Below are 16,251 nucleotides of genomic sequence, written 5' to 3' on the forward strand. Positions count from 1 at the left end.
TCACATGTAGCAAGGAAATTTAAGCTCTGGCAACCATTTCGAGCACAGCTCTTCCGCTTTGCACACATGTAGTAGTTTGCATTACCACATATGCTGTTAACTAATTTACTCATTTATTTAGATTTTTACAGCACTTATCCCATGCTCCAAGTGCTTTTAGAATTATTTAAACATTCAGTGCAACACTTAACATTTAAATTTACAATTCAGTTAAGAATGCTTAGGTTATGGTAGAACAACCAAATTTAAAATTTACTCTACCAAAACACCCTCACAGAAAACCCACAGGGACTTAAAGCTATCAGCCCAACTCTATCCCAAATGTCTGCCTGAAAAAAACTGAGGAAGAGAGGAAAGTCAAGGAAGCCTCTGTGCTGCTGGAGCTCAAACCAATACAGGCTCTGAAGACTGGGGTAAGGAACTATGTTCCAGGATCAGAAACCCATTAAGAAAGTGCCCTGCCAGCTACTCTATTCCTTTAAAAGCCAATTCCAGCCATTCCGTCAATGGCTTACCACATCCCAAACTACTTCATCAGGAGTTATAAATCTGTGTCTGCTGAAGTTCACGTCAGCTCTCTCCTATGAGCACAAGGTGGCTCAGGGTTTATACCCACAGTCAAGCTACCATGGCTAAGCAAGTTACCAGAGATCAGTTGAACCCAGATAACTCTCTTTGAGTGCCCTTATAGCCCATCATAAATATGAGGTAATTCAATTTAGCCTGCAATGAAAATAGATTAAGCTAAGTCAAATCACCTTACATTTGTCAAAGGCGAGGAGGACACACACGGACTGTTTCTGCAGCTTAGCTGATGCATGGTAACCCGTTAAACTGCAGTAACTCAATTGCAGGTCCAAGCCCTAACCTGCAGTCACTCAGAGGGGCTGAACTTCTTGACATGAACCATGTTACGTTTCAGTAGATTTTTTTTCACTAACCTTAACAATTACAAGTGACCATAGTAAGAGCCAAAGTCCTGCCCCGTAATTTCACTGGAGGCTGATTTAACCAGTTGTGCAAATTCTCACACCAGATTGCACATTTGAATTAAACCTGAAGTTTTTAGGTCTTCTCCCCTTACTGTGGAAATGCTCCCACTGCCAATTTAAGGAATTTTTGTGGGCCACAGGGCTCCAAGAACTAAATGCAAAGCTCTTGAGAGAGTGCAGGATTTATTTAAAGCTGCACTGCAATCGCAGTATTACAAGGACAAGAACTGCAGGAACGGTGGGAAGAAAGGAGGAAATAAGATTAAGGGCTAAGGTCTAGAAACTGGGTCTTTTCTGGATGTTTATGTAATATTTGTTGATATTTTCAGGGACTGGATGACTAGGAATAACATAGGTATCTAGACATCTGTATTTTCTACATGACAAGCGCAGCAGGAAGGTATGTACTGCATATGAACAGTAAATGATTTTCTGATTATAATCCATTTTCCTAACTATTTCCATATCAAATTTCCTCAAAATTTCTTAAATACTCTTGATCCAGTTGACTGAGAGTTTTTTGTCACCCTTAACACTGTAGTATGGGATTTCCTCCATACAGTTCAGAGACAAAATCCATATATATTATGGATTATAATCCATATAAAACAGCCCCTAGAAATCTCAGGATATTTCACACTTGATCTTCACAGTTTCCATGCTTTACCTCTCTTGCTTTCACCTCGCAAACTCCAGCTAACCTCACTTTCCACTTTGCTTTTAGGTTAAGTCATCTCGTTCCCTGCCTGAGACCCTGGCCACCACCAGGAGAAGTACTCCAGTCCTGTCCACGGTGGCTCTTCAGTGGCATGCAGATATTCACTTTGCTCAGGAATTAAAATCTCACCGAATTTGGGAAATCATAGCAGCCCTGTAAGATGTGTGTTTAATTAACAAAACCTGAAGGACCCTTTGGGGAGAGAAAGGAAAAGAAGCCACCCATATCAGGAAGGTTTTAGTGAGTTTAGCTTGAGCAGAGGACGAGATCCAAAGCCTCTCTGCAGAGAGTGAAGCAGGGGATCAATGTTTTTCCACCTCCTTCAAAGAGACCACCTTGTCCCCAAGGTGAGACCTGGGGACCAAGGGTTCTGTCAGGGCCACCAGGGTCAGCTCTTCCTGGGAGATGTCTTGTGGCTTGCTGTGGTGGCTTGTGTGGCTGGCCTCCCCCTGACCCTTCCTCCCTTCCCTGCCCGCACACCACAATTAGATTTCACTAAAAGACAAAACCTCTCTTCCTCCCTTTCACTGTAGGGGTCCTGGGGAGGGGGAAGGGATAGAAACATCATCTACATGGAAAATAATTTCCTGCTTGCCAGCGTATCTGAAATTGATGCAGCCAACAGCATTCCTTGTGAATGTTAAATTAATTTGGAAAGTCTCAATGTATTGTTCCTTACCATGAAAAGCACTCATCACTTCTGGCTGGCTATCTGCCCTGCCTAGGAAAAGGGGGGGATGTTTAACAGGCCACAGCAAAAACATTCATGGGACCACAGCCTGTGACTTAGCATGAGAGATGGGAAATACCTATCATCCAAAATATTGGGCAGCAATGACAGCTTTGTCTCGAATGCAGAGAATTCAGAATCTATTAATGCTGCTGCACCCACTGTGAAAGGAATATTGAATTGTCCTTAAAGGAAAATAAGTTAATTAATGATGTTCTTTTGGCTGCATGCTTATTTAAAGCCTGCTTAAAGGTGCGGTATCTAAAAGCTCTCCGGATAACAACTGTATAGTTATGGAAAACAATATTATCAAAATGTCAAAAGAACCTAGAAATATTTTAAAACCTAATAAATCATCTTCTGATTAGTTTGAACTGTGCATGTGAAATTGTACCGGGTTTGCTTAAATGCTATAAGGAAGCAAGAATGATTCAAATTAAATTCTGTAAAGCAGATTTCTTTCTTTGCTCTTTTAAAACCCACTATATTGTCAAAATCTGATTCTATATTATATTTAATTTTCTATTGCTGCTTTACCTCACTGTAGATGCCTCCAAGAGTAGCCAGCCTCTCTTCCAGTGCTTCTCGACTATTAGTTCTATTTATTTTTTTTACATTATTGAACTTCCTTCCACTTTCCACCTGCCTTATATTTCAGACGATGCTGTTACATATTAAGCCATTCTGTCTTTTACCTATCCAGTAATTTTAATTTTTTTTTCTTTCCCTCTCAGAATGGATTTTTTTTGTTATTAAATCCACTTTCCGCATCAGCCTGCTAAGTTGAAGATTGACCTTTAATTTCATTTTGGTTTTAGGCTTCCATTTCCTTCCCCAAAAACTATTTGTGGTATTTAATTTCTAATTAGAAGAGAGTCTGAGTTGCAAAAAATCTCTAACCCTTCTCAACCTCCTGAGCATTTAGATCCAGAGGTTTGGGCAGCCACAGCCAGGCTGACCACCTGTGGAGGCTGGATCTGGACCCAGGCTGTGATTCCAGTTGCCTGAAGGTCACAACTTTGGGAATTATCGTTTCCATGACAGTCATTATTTAGAGAGGGCCCAGCTACTTTATTTTAAAAAGCTTACAGTACACTAACAAAAGGAGCATGACTTTGGGTTTCCCAGTGATTACCCAATTCCCATGCAAGAAAGAAAGGTCTCCTAGTTCACCCACTCAGGAACTAGAGTATTGCCTCATAAAACAGACCAGAACTCCCATGTTATTGCTTGGTTCATTCACTGAAGTTTAATTATGAGATATCATGAAAAGAAGCATTTTAAAAACCCATTTTAAGAAGTGGCCTCAATAACCCTCATAAGAGACCAGATCAGGAGACAAAACAAAATAGCTGAAACAGCATTATCTCCTTTATTCTGCAGAATGGGGAAGTGTCCTTCCAGGTGAGGGACCGTGTTAGGAAGCCAAAGGGTTGGCAGAGCTGCATTATCATTCATCTCGTCATTCCAGACAACATTTGCTGTCTAACCAATTCTAAAATGCTAATTAGAGTAGGAGGTGACTCCTCCTTCCTGACCTCAAAATTTCCATCACATCTGCTGAAAAGGTACAGCACATGTTAAACATATGTGTTTAATATGTTCAACATCCTAAATTACTTTCCCACTCTTCCCTCCCCCACGTTGCACCACCACATGCAGATGCCTCCTCCAGAGGTATGAATGGGCTTGCTGTCTTTTCTGACCTGTGCTTCAGTAGTAATACGGATAGCTGCCTATTCCAAACAGGGTTTTTTTTCAATTCCTGCCTTGCAAACAGAGCTTGTGCCCATCCGAGACCAAGAAACAAAGCTGGAAAGATTGAACTTCCGTCCTTCCATTTAAGATTTTTTAAGACTAATGGTGCCTCACAGCTCTATCCAAAAATCAACTCCTGTTTTACCAGAGATACCACAAATGGCTTGCAATTCTAGGCAGGCAGGGCAGACTAAAACTGGGAGTAAAGCAGTATTTCCATTTGATTCAGAGAAAAAAGACACAGAATGATCAAATGGCTTGCCAAGGGGAGGACCAAGAAGTAAAGCCATTTTTTCAAAGGTATGAGCTTCATGCCTTTAATATGAAGCCTTATTGTCCATATTTGCCAACAAAAAAAGCAATAGTACTAATGTTGAAGCAGGGGGAGAGGTCTAATCTGAATAATCTAGTCCTAAAGACAAATTAGTAAAGATAGCAAGAAAGGAAGCATGCTCCCCTGCTTTCATTTTCCAGTTCCACAATAAAGATTTCCGAACTGGGTTTACCTCATCTGAGGTGACCAGGAAAGCCAGGAAACATGGATTTTAATAGCACACACTGTCAGGTATATAGATCAATCACAGGGACAGAGAGAGACATATTCATGGCTTTGTATATTAATTAACTGAAGGTTACTTCCCATTAAAGGTGGGGGAAAGGCTACTTAAGCACCTTTGCTTAAGCAAAGATACTTTAGCAACCATATTGATTTCCTACATACACCTAAGCGGCAGTAACAGTTTTGCTTCACCAGCAAGGGCCTGACCTTCAGCCCTAGGTTTGCCTTCCCAGAGCATCCTATATAACACCAAATGATGATACATGATAACAGAAAGAAAGAAGAAAGATCTTAACAGGCCCCAAGTGCTTGACGGTTTTCAGGAAATGACTTCCCACATGTAGGTTGCCAGCTTCTGCTTAAAACCAACAATTCAATATACTGGATTGACATCAGCACACAAAGGCCTGGGCAAATCTCAGAAAAGCTAATCTGTCTCAGGGATCTTGAATATTACTCAGATCTCTGGAAAAATCAGTAAATCAAGCAATGAACACCTCTAACCTTCCTCTCATCATTGAATTGCAAGTAAAAAGGGGTTTTTTTCTGCAAAACCATCAGTTAAAGAGGAAAACATTTGCTGTTATCTCTGTGTCCCAATGTATATCTGTCACTAGAGAATTAACTCTGGTTATTATTTTTTTTATACACCATCTATTTTCACGTTGCCTGCTTCCCTTTTGTAGCCTGGCTATCTCAGAAGCTTTATTCCTAACCAACTTCTAACATAAACTTAAGCTAATTAGGTTTTTTGGGTGTATCACACGTTAGGTGAAAGACAAAAGAAATGAGTGCACTAGGTATGTCTGATCGAGTTTAAGGGTACAGCAAGGCGGTAGTGGAACAGTGTACATACAGTGTACCTGTGACTATCACGTGCAAAATCCACCCCCAGTTACTCCTTCCCATTGGTAGCCCTGCTCATGGAGAAGAACATGCTCACAAGTAATCAGAGAGGACACTTGCCATGATAGCTGATTGCTGAATAAAAGGAAATGCAAACTAACCAGAAACCCAGGTGCTTCTGTCCAATGGACCTATTTCATGAAGGTGAGGTTGATGTTAATGAGGGTCATATTTTAAGCATTCAGAGGGGGAAAAGTTGATCGCTGTTATGTATACTTTCCATCTGTGTACTTCTTGTATCAGATCATGTGGCCTGGGTAAATTTCTTAAGCAAAGTGCTTACTGCAGAGCTAAGCTAGAGATGGAGAGATTTCTTTGTACCCAAGTCACAGCCCTTTAAATGAGATTTGAGCATGGCCTCCTGAACTTGCAATGCCTGTGTTTCCTTTGTATGTGAATCAGGTAGAGGTCCACAGGCCACATTAACTGGATTGCAATCTTCTAGTAATTACCAATAGGCAACCTGTCCCTTTGTGCATACCTGCTGGGAAAAATGGTATTTATCTGTATAACCTCTATCCCACATTTTAAAATCTCGCTACTTATTTAGATTAAATCTTACTGTCATTGTTTCTAGAAGCTATCAGGTCTTGTTGGGGAAGTAGTTATCTTGCTCCTCCAGTCTATTCTCAGTGCTAGAGACAAGGTTTTCAGGAGCTGCAAATCAGAATTTAAAAAATGTAACTTATCGGTCCATCAGGATTTTATGAAATCAGCTAATAGGTGACAGAAATAAGATGCATTGCTTTAGTAAATGAATAGAAAACAAACAAAGGAAATGCTTATCTTCCTGTTTTAATACGTTACTTCACTTTTTTCTAATATTTAAATTCTGACCACCTGCAAAAGATTATCAAGAGCCTCTGTGGATTTGCAGGAATGCTTGCAGTACTTGGAGCAGATAAGATACTCTCGCTAGCACACACTACTCCCTGTCATTCAGCGTGCTAACAGTGAGAGACAGGGCCATCAGCAATGCAATTGTTATTATTTAGTAAAAGCTGGTGGTGACTTATGAGTTTCAGAATGCAGCTTCCTCATTTGTTTAATGTTGAGAGATTACAGTTTCTATTCACTACGGTTTTATAACATGCAGGTGGGAAAAATCTCTTTTCCAAAAGCCTGTCAGCAACCCATGCCAATGCTGAAATATTCCTGCTCGATTCTCGCAAATGAACCTATGCCACGTTTGAGCACAACACAAGATCTAGATCCTGTAACCGATGCCTGCTGTCAGCTGCTGCCAGGGGCTTGGACACGGCGCCCGTGGATGGGGCGTGCTGACACCACAGCCGGTCAGACGAGAGCCAGGCTGAGATCAGCCTCCAGTGAGTGCTGGGGCACAGCCAGCACTGGGTGGAGGTGGCTGGGTGTGCAGTAGGGCTGCCACACTGTCACAGCCCTCCAGCGTTGCCACCTGGCCCTGCCACCTGCCTGTCTCAGCTTCCCCAACACTGAGGGGGATAGAGTATTTCCTGATATTAGAGGGGTCCTGCACCAAGTAACTCTGATGTCCTGGAGGAGAGATCCATCTTTACACTAATGTTTTAAAGGGCAGGGGGATTTATTGGAATGCAAAACTGTAGGTCTGAACCACAAGATATTTGAGGCATGGGCCCTTCCAGCCTCTTTCCTCTGTAAAACCCCAGCCTGACAGCATGGCAGCAGAGATGGCTTCACGTGGGTGCCACCACCAGTGCTATGCCTCTGTTCTGCTCACCCATGTGGTGCCAGCCTACTGTCTGCCAAAACCAAGGCTTTGGTTTGGGACTTCAGGCTGAACTGTGTCTTCAGTACCTCAGTTCTACATCGCTTCAGATCAAAACCAGTCTGTTAAGCAGGTTGGCAGCCCCAAATCAGTTGGCCAGAGGGTGAGGATGGGCAAGTGGCTATGGGTTTCTGCCAGGGAGGATGTCACCTCACTCTGCTTGACTGCCTGTGCTCTGTTTACTCTCTCAAGAAGCAGAGTTGGCAGCTCCATAGTATCCCTGATGCAGCAAGGAGGTGTGAAATAGGATGAGGCACTAACAGGGTTGCTGTTAGTAAAGCCTAAACAGGGCAAGTTGGTAAGACAAGTTTTAGGCAGGATAATACCCACAGTTCTCCACCAAGAGAGGTTCTTTCCTTCTTCACGGGAGAAGAGAAATCAGACACTCCCACCAGTGTTAAAAGGTCAGCACAGCTGGGTAAAGAAAATCTCCACGCTGAATGGGTCCCCACAAACATTTGCAGAGCGTGGGTACATAGAGGTGAAGACACATAACACATGTGCTGGCGCGTTATGTTTCAGGGATGACAAGGGGACTTGCAGTCTGATGCTGCCCTGCAGATTGATGGGTAACACTGGACTTTGGGCTGAACAGGCTCCGGCTAAGGGATGACCTAAAGGATGTTTGAATTATTACTGAGAACCAACAATAGGATATTGGGAGGGTGAGTTTGGGGTTACATTCAAAAGCCTTAAAGATCATGCTTCAAGTTGAATTCAGACTCAAAAAATAAAAGCCTGAAGTGGGTGGGTTAATAGCAGGATTGTGTGCTCAGTGCCCCTCCTTCTTCCCTCACTCATATTTGCTTTTAATAGGAACAGTACCAATGTGAAATATAGGTTCTTAGCACTGATTTGAAAAATTGACTGCTGTGAGTTCCTGATAGATGACAAATGTGAGTATGTAGTCATAAGCATAACTTGGTTAGGGGACTTTGAATCTTTCTTTTGAGATCTGCTTGTATTCTCCAGCTTTGTACCATCACAACATCAGCCACTGCATGAAATCGGAGTGACGAAGGGGCCAGCCTGGAAGACCCTGGGTCAGCTTAGTGAAAAAGTCTCCACACTAGAGTGTCAAAGCAGTCCGATTCCCCTAAGCCCTGAACTCCAGTGAAAGTATGAGCCAGGTGTTGCTGCTATAGCTGATCTCAACTAAAAACCTCAGACGAAATCTGAGGTTAATCTTAGTCACATTAGCATTAACATTCTAAATATAGGCTTTCATTTTTCCCTCCTCATCAGTCTAAAGGTGCAGTGTATTTAGTGTGGTTTTCCTCACCTCTATACGAGGCAGATGCTATTCTACCCCTTTCTTCCTAGCAGGGAGCTGCTGAATGCTTCCATAGGGAATTTCCCCAGCAAAACATAGGTAGTTCATGAAAGGGCGAGGAGCCCTCCTGAGTCCTGTGCTTATTCACCACACCATTTCTCCTCTGTAGTTATGAGAAGGGTCAAAAAACAAATTCAGATTTCACAGCCTTCGCTTAGTCCCAAACAAGCTTGTAGAATACAATAGTTTCACACAGTGAGAACTGACATTTTTGCCTTTTTAATGCTAAAACTTCTTTCCCATTGTTGTTCACAAATGCTGCAGAAGTGTGGACACTGATCTAAGCAGGTAAAAGATGAGAGCAAAGTTTGGAGGTTGGTGTGGGATTTAGTGTGGTACCTCACAGACCTTGTTAGCAGGTGTCAGTCTGGCCTTGCGGGCACAGGTGATGACCTTCATTTAGTCACCAACTCATGTTCGGGGAAACTGGAGCCTGTCATAGTTAGCCCTGAGATAGGGAGGACAACAAAACAATTGTATTCGCATGCCAGGAGATGAAGAGATTTTCCTTCAGATTTTAAGAACTGCTGAGGCAGGGATAGTTTACTTGTGCCTTAGAAAAGTAAACTTTTTCATTTGAAAAATAGTTATATATACAAAGGAAGAAAGAAAATATGACTTAAAAGATTTCCTTTATAAGTCAGGTTGAAACAGACTGGTTGTCTATCCCTTCCCCCATACACAAAATTCTGCACTGTGTGTTTAATTATATCTCACATTTATTTTAGGCTTCATGTCCAAAGATATCCTAAGTCAAAGCAGAAAAATCACCCATCACTGAAATTCAGTCACCTCTGGGATGAAGAATGGCAGTCAAGGGGACAGCTAGTACACAGTAACCTTGGCCAAAAACCCAGGTGCAGAAATCTGCTACCACCAAAAGTGCCATGGGACCTAGCTTTTAAAGACTTTCCCACAGTAAATTAAATGAAAGTGCATTTATCTGCTTCAGCAAAATGAAATGTTGAGTTGACTCAGCCAAGCCTCAATCTCTTGTTCTAGAGACTCTGGGCATTTCGAGCATAACGCAGAAAACATTGTGCTCTGGCACTTCCAGCTTATGACAACAGTAGAAAAAAGTTGTAACAAATCAGTAATCAAGTAAGGCTTCCAATTTCTCCAGAATTTGCGCTCTCCAAAAACATGAGGTGATGGCAGATTCAGAGCTTAGATACCCCTGTTACATTTGCTCATCCATACCAGTAATACCAGTTATACCAGTTCAAAAAAAGAAAGATTGCTTTTGTCAGCGTTGGGACTCAGACATTTATCTGGCACAAGACACCAATACACATAACAAACATGCTAATTCATTGCCAGTTCAGTGCAATATCGTTCACCACACCAAATGATCCATTTACAAAGTTACTTAGACACTTACGCATATAAGATTCTTCTGAACTAAAGATTCTCTTGTTTCAGTAAGTTTGTGATGGGGAAGAAAATTGATCCTGGCCTTCTGCACATATTTAGCAGAAGTACAGATAATGGGCACTGAGACATTACTGGTTTTTCTTGCAAGTACCGGATTTTTTCCTTCCATTTTTTTAGGCCCTAGAAAGACAAAATTTCATTGGAAAGGCAGATTTAATAAGTGATTAGAGGGTAATCACTATTCTCTTGTGATATGCAAAGGGCAATTTTGGGTTGTGAGGTAGTCTGTGGGTCATGTGAATTTAATTGTCATATCCAGAGACTTATACCACATTAAGTGTATCCCTAGTGAAACAGCAGAGTTGTAAATCTGTGAGATAGATATATATATATATATGCACACTATTTTATAACAGAGCTATGGGAATAGTCCACTACCTATAAAATAAAGAAACACCGTTAAATATGCCAAATCAATTTCCTCATGAAACCAGCAACAAATACTTAGCTAGTTACTGCAAGAGACTCCAATATTCAGCTCAGGTTCCACGCACTGTCCCCCTTTCCACCATTTTAGCTAGTGCTTGCAATGCCGGTATAGAAAGTGTGAGGTTAAACAAACTATCTTGGAAGACATATGAGGATAAAAATCATCTGTTAAGTTTCTTTTCCATACTTCTTTGAAAAAAACATCTTTACAGTAAGGGGAGCTAAAATAAGCAGAGAGGGACCACAAGATGGCTTGTACTCAAAAGCCATGATGCCCATCTTGTTTGTGACCTGGGGATCTGAAGCTGAAATCTTGACCCACTTGAAGTCAATGGGGATTCTGCCATAGCTCTAAATGGAATCCAGGATTATTCTGCATCCTCTGCAGCCTACACCTTGGCTCTTCTGCTGCTCACCCGGTATTGACTTTCCACTCCTTTACTCTGTCCCACTAGTGCAAGCAGACAAGCCTCCTACTTTCCACCACAGGCAACTCAGCTTTCTCCCTGAAAACTTCTTTCTCTGCTGCCTTCTGGAACTGTTAGATGATCTCCTTTCCAAGTTGTGGTTTAAGTAGAAGCTCAGCTAGATAATGTAAAAAAGCAGTTTTCAGACACAATAGTAGCTCAGTTTGTCAGTACAAGTCCTAAGATAGGAATCTTAAGGGTCTTTTAGTAGGCATTGCTGAAAAGACAACATTTGCCATTTCATGGTGATTACATTACTGTGATATCACCACTTCTACCTACGAGCAGATATCAGTTACCTCAGGTATCCAAAGCAGAGTGTTTGAGAAGTGTTTGCTGTAACAAAAGAGAGTAGTTTAAAAAGTGACTGAACAGAAGGGTGCTGTAAAGAAAAGAGGAGTCTGAAATCTAGTATGCCACTGCCCCCTTAATGCAAAATTTTTTGCGTTATTGTTACTATTTTGGCATAAGGCCTTGCACCGTGACCAGAGCTGCAGCCAGGATTTTCAGCCTTAACCCTGAATTTCCTGGCTTTTATGGGTTTAAAGCCAACCTTTAATGTTACTGAAATATGTAGCTGAATTGATTTAACACTGTGCTTTAGCTAAATGGAGAATCTCCATAGCAGTTACTTCAAGGGCCTCAGAAGCAGCTCACCTCCACTCGCAAAACTCCAAGGCACCCTTTCAAACGTGCCTTCCGATAACGTGCTAATTCCTGCAGTCCAGGGGCAGCCACTTCTACAGGAGACCTACGCTAAATATTATTCTTCTAATAGCAAAACAACCTGCTGGTTATTGTTTCACACAAACTGAAAGTTATTTGGGACCTACTGTTTTGCACAAGAGGACAGCAATGCCTACCTCACATTCTGCATCCATTCAACCGTTAATGAGCAGATCTAATGTTTCCAAGATGAACCTTTCCAATCCAAAGCTACTTGAAAAGTAATGCCAGTTATGCATGTGGGGACATGGGGTCGCAGCACTGAATGAAGAACCAGGTTATATGCATTGCACAGGATTTGGTGAATACATGACAGATGTGCAGCTTTAGGTAAAGGGGAATCGATTCAATATTTCTATTTGGAATCGTCCATGCTCAAAAAACCTTTTTTTTCTTTCTTGTTTTAAGTAACATTCTGCAGACAGAGATAAATATTCAAAAATTACTCTACAGTAAAGAAATGGTTTGAACTGTGGTGTTACAGATATTAAGCATAAAAATGAGCAGTTGGCTAAGTTTTTCTTTCAACAAACCTCTTGTTTCTTTTTCTACAGGGTTTTGTTCTGACTTCTAGTTTTGTATTTTGTGAGCGTAAAGCAATCCCACACACTATAGGGCCGAGTGTCTTTAAAACAAATCATGATTCAGAACTCTGGTGTGGAGATTTGAAGCTGATAATTATTGGCTTTGGCTTCTTACTGCCTATAGCTGAAAACATAAGCCTCACTTAAAAAGGGAAGGTTGTCCTCTGTAGAAACAAAACAACTATTTCAGAAGTGCCTAGTGCTTAAACTGAGCTAAAGGCACTATACACAGCACATACACGTGAAGAGAGTACACATGATCAAATGGGAGCACTTCTAGGTCTACACACCTGATCAGCTAAATCCCTTAAGAGTGTTCTGCTCTGTTGTGGAGTCCCAGGGTAGAAAGGCTTGGTTGCTTTTGTAAGTAATGAGAAAGGAGGAGGGAGGGGACCTTGTCCTCCAGGAAGATGGAAGGAATAAAGGGTATTCTTGTAAAATGTTATAAATGTTGCATTTAAATAGAAAAGTCTTAAATTGCAGAGCTGGTCCATGTAATAGAAGGATCAGTAATTTTAAAAGAGTGCCAGAAATGAGCCAATTTCACAAGCTATTTGAAGGATATTTTCATGTAACTTTTGGCCAAAGCAATGTTCCAAAAAGTCTGAAAATTGAATCCTAATTAGTTATAAGGATCCTTCTGGCTCAAGTTGACTATTATATTGTGCTCCATGCTCCCGAAGCAGATGAGAGCCATCACACCTTGCCAACATATGACAAGGAGAAAGGTAAACTCACCATGCCATTGCTTTCAGAAGAGTTTAAATCAAGAAAAGACAGAAAATTACACAAATCTTGAAGGAGAATTGCCATTCTTTCCACATAATAACAGTCATCTAGGATAATATGCCTGTATTTCACTTGTCAAAGCATGCTGTTTACTATTTGGACTTTTAATAGTGAATTTAGTGAACATTAAGAGACATTAAGGCAAAGCAAGCATTTTTATGTTCTATCAGCTCATTCCCTTGCCCCTCAATACACAGGTCTTTACATTCCTTTGTGTGTTCTGAAAAGACCTTATACATCTTTCCATATAGGTTAAGCTGACACTGCAGAAATGAACACGACCGATTTAAATCTTTATTAAAAATATAAATGTCCTGAATCATAAAGCTGCCTATTTATGAAACAGGGGCTTTGGCTCTTGCACGTGCTGAATAGGTTTGGGGGGTTTCTCTGGGGACAGGAGCATTCTTTGAGTTTTTGGTTAGTGTTCTCCCCCCACTACCTCCTCCTTGGGAATTTTTTCTTGTTGTTCTACAAGAAATGAAATGCTAATCTCAGCTCCACCTCTATTGGGTCATCTCCAGGTCAGCATATTAGAGAAATCAGAAGAAGAATGAAGACAGTCTACTCCAACTGCAGGGCAGGATGACCCAGTTATTAATCAATCTGATGGCAGCATTTGAACAATGACAGTCATCTGTCAGAAAGCAGGAGGTGGCTCCTCATTAACACACCACTCACCTGCCCTGAGCTACAACTCTTCTATAATAATATCTATCATTCATCTCCAAGGTGTTGCTTCTTTCTCTGGCTACATGAAATAACAGACACTATTTTCTGCCCCCTCCCTGATACTTAATTTCCTTGGAGCTTACTCAACCTCCATTGCCTTGCAACAAAAACAAAAACACACAAAAAAACAAACAAACAAAAAAAAAAAACCCAAAACAAAAAACCCAAAAAAAATACCAAAACTGAAAAAAACTAAAATACCCAAGCAAAATCAGAGAGACTGAAATTTCTTCTAATTAATTTTCTAAGACTTTCAAGCCTTGAAACTAAAATAAGTAAACTGAGTTTAAAATACCATTTTAACAAAGCAACATACCACCGTTATAAATTGGCCCCTTTCTTCCAAGTAACAGGTCAACCCTTATTTCTGCCAATCTGATTTCACCATGACCGTCCCAGCAGGTTCCTTCACACCAGCTTTATACTGTCACATACCTTTTAAAATTACTCTGTTTAGCTCTGCCAGTTTTCAATCCACATGCAGATGTTAAGCCAATATAATATTTTAAGCAAATAATTCTTTCATAAAACGCTGCTTATCAACACACATTTTTGTTATTAGATGCACAGGCATGGAGGCCAGACACAGGGCTGATGACTAAGCACATGCAGACCCTGTTTTGCCATTAGCTATGCCTAGGAACAGGCTCACACCCATTTCCATCAGCCTCCTTGAAAATCTGGCCACAGGAGGTATCATTAAGGGGAAGGTAATATACAGGTAATATAAACCAAAATGCACCCCACCACTTGTATTCAAGTATTATACACTAGACCAACAAGCTCCAAGGCACCTACAGATTTCTTGCTCCCTTGCCTTTGATTCCAAGTGCTTCAATCACTGTTCTCTCTTTAAAATCTCCTCAAAGCAAAAACTGGGGACCTATATAGCTTTTCATCAAAGAAAATGCCCATGGTGTTGGTTATAAGCACAATGGGCACTATAATTTCAACCCAAAGTTCCTACCCGCCCTACAGCTCCACATAACCTTCTCAGCAGCTCTCCCAACCCTTCAGCCCATGGTCTTCTCCCCGCTATTCCTGTAACCCCCCTGCTTCTGATTTCATGCAGGTTATTTGAGGATGAGCTTACACATCACAGGGGTCCTAAAGGACTGTGGATTCTCTGCAGTGGAAGTTGTAGCACCTCTCTTGAACCTAGAACTGGTGTTAAGTTGTTCCTGAAGTGACACCAAACAGCACAGCAGTCAAGGTGGGGCTCAAGTTTCTCAGCAACATTAGACTGCTACTAACCGTATAAAGTATGGCAAACTTCAGCGTGAACCAAGATCAGAAGCCTTGGTGCTGGGAGCAAGCTGGCTGGGGCTAACTATGCATTGTGAAAAGCTTGCAGTGAAAATGGACACGAGAAATGTGGTGGAGTGAACTTCCAAGCACAGCAAGCAATGTGTTTTTTAAGGTTGTTTTTTTTTAAAGTTTGCTGCCAACCTTACATGAGAGCTACTATGTCCGTTGTATAGTATACCATATATACCATATGGTATGAGAGCGCACCATACTGGATGTGCTTGTATAAGGGGGATCTACCCCAAGCTGTTCTGGGTGCCCTGTACCAGCCCCAACTGTGGACAAGTCACCTTCATCACACAAGCCAGCCCCTGGTGAGCAGACTAAGAAATGAAAGGCAGCCAGCTGCTTAGCAGTCCTTAGTAACAGGTAGTGCCTTGTCCACATGCTTCTGGAGGAGAGCTGCAATACAGCAGTTGGAGAGGAGGGATGAATCACTAACTCCGAGTGCCCCAAAAATATTGAGCCAAATCCCATCCAAACTAAGTCTGCCTGCTCAAATGGCCTGGAAATTCAGCAGTGTCACAGAAGCACTGGTATTTCTCACCTCCTTTCCGCTCCTACAGCAAGGACAGCATCTCGCAGGCTGTTGCCAATTCCAGTTCCAGTTGGGCATTAGTAGCACATACTAAAATGCAGAAAAAGCTACCTCCACAAATGCTTTCAATACTCAAAAAAAAAAAATCACTTCAAATTTGGGATCATTTTTTCTTCTCACTTTCTTGTTAGCAGGCATGCATTATACTTTTACTGAAAGGTGCAAATTCATATTTTACTTTTGATCACAAATCAAGGCAGCATTCTCTGTATTACACGGTTTCATAGCATTAGACACCAGCAAAATAACAACAAAAAGAACCCACAGCAAAACTTACCAAAATATCCAACAAGACAGACAAAAAAAAACCTGAAAAACAAACCAAATGGCCAAACACAACCACATATTAGAAACACTAGGGTCACAGTCTTTCTGTCTAAACTCTGTTTGTTTAGGCAGTTACATTGCCTGTTACTTACC

This window comes from Falco cherrug, chromosome 3, assembly GCF_023634085.1.
Source record: "Falco cherrug isolate bFalChe1 chromosome 3, bFalChe1.pri, whole genome shotgun sequence".
Classification (NCBI taxonomy): Eukaryota; Metazoa; Chordata; class Aves; order Falconiformes; family Falconidae; genus Falco; species Falco cherrug.